The sequence below is a fragment of the Manis pentadactyla genome, chromosome 9 (assembly GCF_030020395.1).
Source record: "Manis pentadactyla isolate mManPen7 chromosome 9, mManPen7.hap1, whole genome shotgun sequence".
Classification (NCBI taxonomy): domain Eukaryota; kingdom Metazoa; phylum Chordata; class Mammalia; order Pholidota; family Manidae; genus Manis; species Manis pentadactyla.
In genome coordinates this window covers 120,533,745-120,542,082 of record NC_080027.1, presented here as the reverse complement: position 1 = coordinate 120,542,082, position 8,338 = coordinate 120,533,745, and the positions used below count along the sequence as shown (strand labels likewise).

The window sequence follows — 8,338 nt, the reverse complement described above, 5'->3', positions numbered from 1 at the left end:
GAAGCACGAGGTGTTTCTGGGAGGTTTGGTAATGCTCTACTTCTTTGGTTGACCTGAGTGCTGGTTATGGGCCGTGTACACTTTGTGCTGAACTCTCAGGATCTGTTTACTGTCTGTATGCATTATATGTCAAGTAAAAATACACTCACAGCAAAATAGCTAACAAGAAAGATTTTTTTTAAACCCTAAGAAAAATGGACTTTCATCCACATGGGTTGTTATCCCAACACCAATAGATTTTAGTGCCTACAATCTCTGCTTGTGAAATTAAATGACACATATACATTTCTAATCACTTTCCTATTGCTTGTAATAAATGGCGGAGACATTATTCCATAAAACCCCAAAACTGTATAAAGTTAGCACTTTTCCAAAATTCCAGGCTGATTTATCAAGCTGCATGCTGTATGTGACTGTGAAAATGTATTTGGGTTTTATAGACACATGTTCAAATGGCATCATTTTTATGAGACACAAGATGTTTCAGTGAGATAGAAGTGTTGAGGGCCAGGGTAAAGGGAATGAAAACCGAGAACCCTGAGGAGACAACACAGCTCCAAATCAGCAACCCAGGGCTTACATTCCCAGTGCTCGCCAGGGCAGTGAAGTGACTCTGGGCCTAGAAGCCAGGCAGTCTAAGCAATACTCAGGATCTAGAAGCAAGATGGTAGCTAGGCTGGAAGAAGGCTCATGGACACTGGAGAAGGAATGCAGAATGCTGGTACACAGATGACTACAAGCTACCCAGAGGTCATGAGAGGAGTGACCTGCGCTTCCTGACCCAGTGCAGGAAACAGTGGCTGGGTGTGGGCAGCCCTGGACACATAAGGAAGTGACTTCAGCCAATCATGGAATAAGAGGATGTGACCCTGGGTGTGCTCAGACCTGTGGCGAGGATGAGCAAGCTGGGTTTACCCAGAGGTTCTTTCTCTACTGAGTATGATCTTCTAAATATACACACATTCGTCTGCTCAATCCATTCAGATGTTTACCATCATGGAGTAGGACTTGGGAGGCTTTTGGCTTTGACTGTCCTAGCAGCCAGCTGAGACAGCAGTATTCTGGAACCTGGTTCTGGGGCACACAGTCATCATCCTAGTCCTTTACATGAGAACGAGGGAAGCAGTGAACCCGACCTCCAAGAACATCAGGATTTGCCTGTTTCATCCATCCCTCAGGGATTTCCACCAGCTAAGGGAGATGAAGAACTCAAAATTTAAAAAATAATAATAACCCATCATCATGTGCATTTACTCCCTTAAGTAGAATTATATTCCTAACTGTTTAGCTTGGGCTAATCCAAAAACGTACTGGTCTGCCTCAAACACATGACTGTGTTGGGGCAGGGGAACAACACTGAGACATGAACTGGGGGAGAGGAGGTCAAATGCCCCAGGAGAGTATCTGTACATCTCCCAGGTCTTGCCAGGCTTTACCTTGGTTTCTGCCCTGCCAAAGTCCTCCACCACCATCTCACCATTTCTTTCCCCATATCATAAAGTCCCATTCACACACCCTAAAGAGTCCAGGCAATGAGTATGTTTCCTGCATTTAAGAGAATTTAGCAGGCAGAGCTCAGTTCTGCAAGGCAGAGGCAATGCCTCAGTGACCGGGAGAACCAGCTCCAGGCTAGCCTCCTGTCCTTCCCACGTGATGTCTGCTCGGAATGGCTTCTCTGGTGCCCTTCAAGTTCATCTCAAAGTTATCAGCATCTAAAAATGCCAACATCGTGACTTATTTAGGAGCACCAGGAACAGAGCTGCACAAACCCCCTGCCTGACCAGCCTGGGACACACAGGTACTTAAATGGCGGGATCCTGTGGGAAACTGTTCCCTGTGAGGTTCCAGCAGCTCCCCAGAAACATCCTAAACACAGTGATTATGGGACACTGTACATGTTGAGGAGAGGGTGGGATAGGGGACAAAGGGAGAAGGCAATGGCTTAGCAGCTCTCAATATCAAGTCCTTCCCAACAGAAGCAGAGATCTGGAAGAAATCACCTCTCAGGGCCATTCTACATGACCGTCCCCCATGCCAGGGTTTCTCAACCTCAGCACTATGGTATTTTGAACTGGGAAATCCTTCGTTGTGGGGAGGGCTGCCCTGTGCACCGTATGACATCTGGAAGTATCCCTGGCCTCTCTCCACTGAAGACCAACTAGTACCCTTCCTGCTCCTCCACTGTGACAAGCAAAAATATGTCCGGACATTGCCCAGTGTCCCCTGGGGGCACCCAATTGTCCACCTTGAAAAGGGCTGAGAAAATGTAGTCTGGTTGCTATCTCCTAGGGCATTAGGGCAACAGGGACTGCCCCAGGTAAGCCACACCACCAGCCTTGAGGAGGAGAAGGAGGTCCAGGAGGAGACGGTGCTCCAGCGCCAGCAGACCTCCTCTCTCCACTGCCACAAAACCCACCTCTTCACAGGTCTGGTCCACATCAGGCAGGAGACCTCAGCCTACCAAAGACATCCCCGCTACCGGAGAGTCTCAGGGCCCACCCGCCATCACTCCACATGACAATTCACTTCGGGTATTGGGTATATAAATACCACGTACTTGGCGAAGTTGTCTGGAAGGAAGACACATACTTCTCGGTCCCTCGAAGCCTTGTTCAACTACCCATCCCAGCTCTACCCTTTCCTCTATTCAACAACCTTGACCAAAAGGTATCCTAAGGTGCCAGATGGCCTAAGAAACATCTACCAAAGTCTTGCTCTCCAGGACCTTGGGGAATCAAGAGTGGCAACACCGGCCAAGTAGCATGGAGGCATTTACGGGCCAAGGGACAGATGGGTGGAAGGCCCAAGCCAGAAAGGGTGGTGTGGGCGGAGCCAGGGAGATCCCGCAGGACAGGCTGACAAGCTTCCGGGCTGTAGAAAAGCAAAGATCCTGTGTAACCACAGCTTTGCCCAAGCAGAGATGATGCTGGCTGCGCTGCTGACTATAAATCTTGTCTGCTTGGGGCTGGGTTTGGCTCACTAGAGACCCGTCCCCCACCAGCTACAGTTTTGCTAAATTTAGTGCCGTTGCCAGCCACCCAAACGACTCTGCTCTTCGTGTCCATTTCAGGTTCACCCGGGGACAGGCGGAGACTCGTCAAGAAGAGATCTGCCCTCGTGTGACCCTCTCCCTTGCCCACTGAAGTCAGGGCCCAGGGGAGCAGACCATGCGAGACACCACAGCCGGAGGTCTCCAGGGCTCCAAAAGCAGTCTCTGCCCCAAGATGGCACACGGAGGGCAAAGGGGTTCCTGAGTCCAGAACGCCCCTCCCTCTGCCTATGCCCAACCACCCAGGCTTCACTCCTGGGGAGTCACAGATGCTGTGGCCTGAGAGGGGTCCTGCTCCCTCTGACAAGAGGCTGGTGGGCAATGGAGAGACACACACCCCGGACGGTCCTGGGGGAGGGCCCCACCACCTTGGAGATAATAATGTATTTAAATAGTCACAGGCCCTAAAATGCAGAGGTTAAGATAGTGATTTCTAAACCTTGTTGCTCGTTGAAATTACCTGGGAAGCTTCAAAAACTACTGATGCCTGAGTGTGACCACCCGAGACTGTGATATAATTAATCTGGACTGTGATGTAATTGGTCTGGACTGTGATATAATTGATCTGGGCTGTGATGTAACTGGCCTGGGCTTTGGAAATTTTAAAAGATTTCCTGGTGGTTCCAATGTTCAGACAAGTTGAAGAACCAACAGATTAAGAACATGGGCTTCTGCCTTCCAGCTGCCCCAGGTGGACTCCTGACCCAACCTGTGTGCGATGGGACCTCAGGCAAGCCGTTTAACCTGTCTATGCCCCAGTTTCAGCAGCCTGTAAAATGCACGTAACAACGTGTATCACATCTCTCAGAGTGTTGCTGGGAAGACTTATGAGACAATCCGTGGAAAACAGACAGAACAGTGGTATGCAGTAAGTGCTCAACAAAAGTTAGGAATCATTACTATTATGGTAAGAGGAAGGGAAATGAAAGGAGACCTAAGAGCTGTCTCTATGAGGCCCAAGAAGTAAGAGTTTCTATAGAATGGAAATTGGGACGATTTCAAGAAGTGGGCAGGAGGGAAGCCTCCACAGCCACCTGTCCTTAGGAGGAGGACCGCCCACTGCCCCTGCCTCTTCATGCTTGTCCCCCTCCCCTGCCGTCACGGTCCTCCCCGCCCCCCACCCTTCTGACTCCCACCACTCAGGGCCCAGCTTTGACTGCCCCAGGGCTCCCTCCTCAGGTCTCTCACACTACCGCCCCATGCCTCTGTGGGATGAATGAATGCTTTGATATTTACTAGTCCAGTCTCCTCAACAAGACAATGAGCGGCTTGGGGAAGGCCCCAGTTCTCATGCTTCTGTGGGTCAGCACCATGCTGATCACCCAGCTCTGGATTAGTATGTACGGAATGAAAACACATTTTGAGCCAGCAGAGCTAACTGCGCACCAGCAAGGATCCCGGCTCGGTGCCCAGGAGAGCGGGGCCAGCGCTCAAGAGTCATGGAATTCTGGGCTCTTCCCACAAGCCTCCACCCACCCACTCCCAAGGCCTGGGTAAGTGCCGACAGTAAAAGGAAGTTTGGGCAAATAATCTGCTTCCCTGGGATCCCTGCTATTCCCAGGCCTCGTGGGGTGATTCCACATGTCTGGCTATTCCTGCCACAAAGCCACCAACCCTGTGTTATTCCCTAAACACAACAACAGCCAGGTAAAGCCCTGCTCGGCCCACATGGGCGTCCAAGAGCAGCTGGCCACCCAACAGGCTGTAAGCCTCTTACAGATTAAAGGTCCTAATTTAAACCTCTATTTGAGGTACGACAAGTGGGTCAGCGCTCTGCAGGCTGGTTGGGGCGGTTGGTGGAGGAGAAGCAGCTAGGATCTGAGAAAGACTCCTCTCCTCTGAGGACAAGACAGAGCCAGAGAATCATGGGGCTCAGTGGAATCACTGAGGGGAGCGGGCTTCTTCCTTCCAGTCTACCAGGAATCTCCCCAGATCGTGTGAACTCTAACATCCCCAGCCAGTGACCTGAGGAACAGAGAACAGGGCAAAGTGATAATTCGGGCAGGCCTTCCTCTCCAGGCCCTAGCTCCCCGAGGGGTAGGACTAGCTAGCTAATAAGCACAGGAAAGGGAAGAAAAGGCAAGGGGCCAGATGCACTGCCCTCCAGGGAATCCCGCCTGGATTGAGGGGAGGCCTGGGAGAAGGGTGACTTCCTCCCATCCCTGGGGAGGTCTTCCTGGCGCTGCCTTGCAGCTATGCGGCAGGAAACACAGGGCACGGCAAGACAAGTCGGTGAATCATGGTGTGAGAGCCTGACTCTGTTGCTCTTCAAAAAGAAGTCCTCTCACCACCTCTGTCTCCATAGAGATGGCCTCTGGGGAAGTGGCTGGAACCCGCTGTCTACGCCAAGGGCCAAGAGATCGTTCCAGGACAGTTTCTCAGACATTTTGGACCTTGATCCACAGCAAGAAGTAAAGTTTACTGAATGATCCTGTACAAGATCCGTGTGTACTTGTGTACAGGCAGATATATACCTATATAAAACCGTAACACAGTTTCATGGAATCATACTCATCTTTACTACATAGTATGTGATCTAGTATTTTCTACTATGTTCTTTTTTAAAAAAGCATTGGTCTCAACACTAAGTTGACTTCACAACCCCTCCCCACTAATTAAGGTGCCTGGACTTGCAGTCCAAAAACCACTAGGGGGAAAATAGGAGGGGCTCGAAAGAACTTTGAAAAATCACTCACAGACGCACCTCCCCACAAAGCAAAAATCCCACCAAGCACATGAAGGAGGACCTCCGCAGAGGGGAGGGAGGCCCTGCATCACTCTATCAATCAAGGCTGCTCCCAGGAGTCCACAAGTCGGCCCTCAGCTTTGCTCTGCGGGCAGGAGCCCAGCCACTCCCCACTTTCACCTCTGGCAGTAGTTTCTGGGGCTGGGAACCACCTAGCTTCAGCGGGGGGCAGGACTGATTCTCAGGGAGTGTTGCTCACTGGGATAGAGTATCGTCTCACCACCCCTCAACCTCATCCTGCCTCTGGGTGAACTTCTATAACAAAGGCAGAAATGCCAACACAGGGCTGCCCACGTCGGGTTTTTTAAATCTCCAAACATCCTATCCATATATCAGATACCCCACAAAATCTACAGATACATATATCAGATACATATACACATATCAGATACGCCATAAATTGGTTTTTAAATGTACTGTTAACTCAAGGTACACAAATACCCTTTATATTAATTTTTATGACACTAGGAAGAAAACAGTCCATTTTAAACTACCCGAGGACCTGTCTTTCTCCTTTTTCAAGCAGCCCCTGAAATCTTGCTGCCCCTCCCTCCGGCAGCCCTTCTGATGGAGTTCTCCAAGCCTTTACCACCGTGATGTGAACCTCTAATGACTCCTTTCCACAATCTCTGTTCCCAGAAATGCAAACACTGCTTTTCTGCGTCTGTAATTACTGCTTGTCTGGGTATCTGAGTTGGAAACTATGTCACAGAGAAAAGTTAGCAGAAGCATTCCATATTCTGAATTAGTATTAAAGGTTCAGTTTGTTTTTTTTCCCCAGGTAAACTTTGCTGTTTTGTCCCAAGCTAAAGGAGCACACACTGGATCTTTCATGTCAGTGCACAGGGACGCCTCCCCCAAACTCCACTGCTCCCCCAACCTCAGTGGGGCCACTACTGTGCCTGCCACTTACCAGGGCCATTAACACCCCGAATGCCTGCAGAGCACACACTCATCTGAGTCAATTCCCAAAGACTCCAGGGAAAAAGGTGTCTTCTCCCTGTTTTAAGAGCTCATACGCACTGGCAGTGCCCCTCCTCCCCACCAGTCTAGAGCAGGTTTTATAACTTGGGATCTGTGAGTCGTCTCCCAGATCACGTGCTGTTGTGATTTTTTTTTTTTCTTCCTGGAAAAAGAGACTATAAGTTTCCATGCAATTCTTAGTGAGAACTGGTGCAACCAAAGTCATATTCATAGCAGTCAGGGCCTCCTAAGACTGCCCGTACCTGCAATACGTAGCCCCGTCTGCCCCATACACCCCCCAGAGCAGGCAGACCATGCTTCTTCCAACAAGCCATTTCCTCCTTCACTCTGGGCCTTTGTGTTGTACCTTTGGGTGAAGGCTCACTCCTCCAACACCAGCTTTGACAGAAAAAAATCAGAAAAAAAAACCCACAAAAAATGAACCTTTAATACTAATTCAGAATATGGAATGCTTCTGCTAACTTTTCTCTGTGACATGGCTTCCAACTCAGCATTGACAGGGACCAAGCGCTGGGCTAGCCTCTGAGGACTCAGTCCTGAGCGAGACAGGCAAGATCTTTTTCCTCCCGTTCCAAGAGACATCCTCCAATTCCCGACTGCCCCCCTTCTGGCTAATATAACACTTTCTTACACTCTATTCACATCCCTTTTATGCTTTGTCTTGTAACCATTAGCTCTCTGAGGACAGAGACCATGTCTCATTCATGCTGGCATGTTCTTTCCTTTCCCATCCCTTCCCATCCCCATCCAGAAAGACAGCGCCTTTCACATAGAAGGCCCCATACAATTGCGCACCAATGAGGCATGCTGCCGGGCTAGCTAGTGGTCTAAGCAGCCAAGACTGGTGGCCCACCAGGCACAGCCATGCTCATCGATGCAGGGTCGAGGGGACGTGGGAGATGGTCTCTACTGCAGCAGGGACTACACAGGCCTCTGTTCCCAGCCACAGCCTGTAGTGCTCCTTCTGGCCACTCATCTTGTAAATTGTGTTCTGTTCACAGCAGTTGGAAAAATAACTCCAAGTGTACGTATCCACCCGACATACCTCCTAGACTGTCAGATGGATGCAGAGCATACTTGCACAACATTTTCAGCATATAGGTGAGCTGACGGACAACAATGCTTCAAAGATGTATCTCCTCTCTCTTTAAGAAGAGAGCTGGCTCTTCTAGCTACCTCGGCCATTTCTGCCAGCAGTCGCCGCCAGCTCACTTCCAGAGCAGGTCTGAGCTCTGGAACTCCGCCGTCACAACATGGCTATGCCACAAGTCACTGCCTACTTTGCTGCCTGTCAGATCCAGAATGAGGCATCCAGACTCATCAGACATCAAGGCTACAATGCTATTTTCCCCAGTGGCCCCAAAGCTTTCAATAATGTTAAATTAGCAGCCACCGAAGAAACTTTTGTTGTCCAACAAATATAATCAAATGGTACTGAGGTCAGAGAATGGATCTATTCCCCAACACTATGCAGTCAACAAATACTTGTGTAACCTAGCACTATTAGGTACTATGAGCAACAGAAAGGAGAGACCCAACTCTCAAGTGGACTAAAGATT

General features: G+C 49.7%; 1 long non-coding RNA gene across 1 annotated transcript; it reads left to right on the top strand.

Moving 5' to 3' along the window:
• Nucleotides 1–1,534: 1,534 nt before the first annotated feature.
• On the top strand, nucleotides 1,535–8,161 carry LOC130684965 (uncharacterized). Its single transcript, XR_008999406.1, has 2 exons — nucleotides 1,535–4,542; nucleotides 5,355–8,161. It is a non-coding gene; the product is annotated as an uncharacterized LOC130684965 (long non-coding RNA).
• The last annotated feature ends 177 nt before the right edge of the window (nucleotides 8,162–8,338 follow it).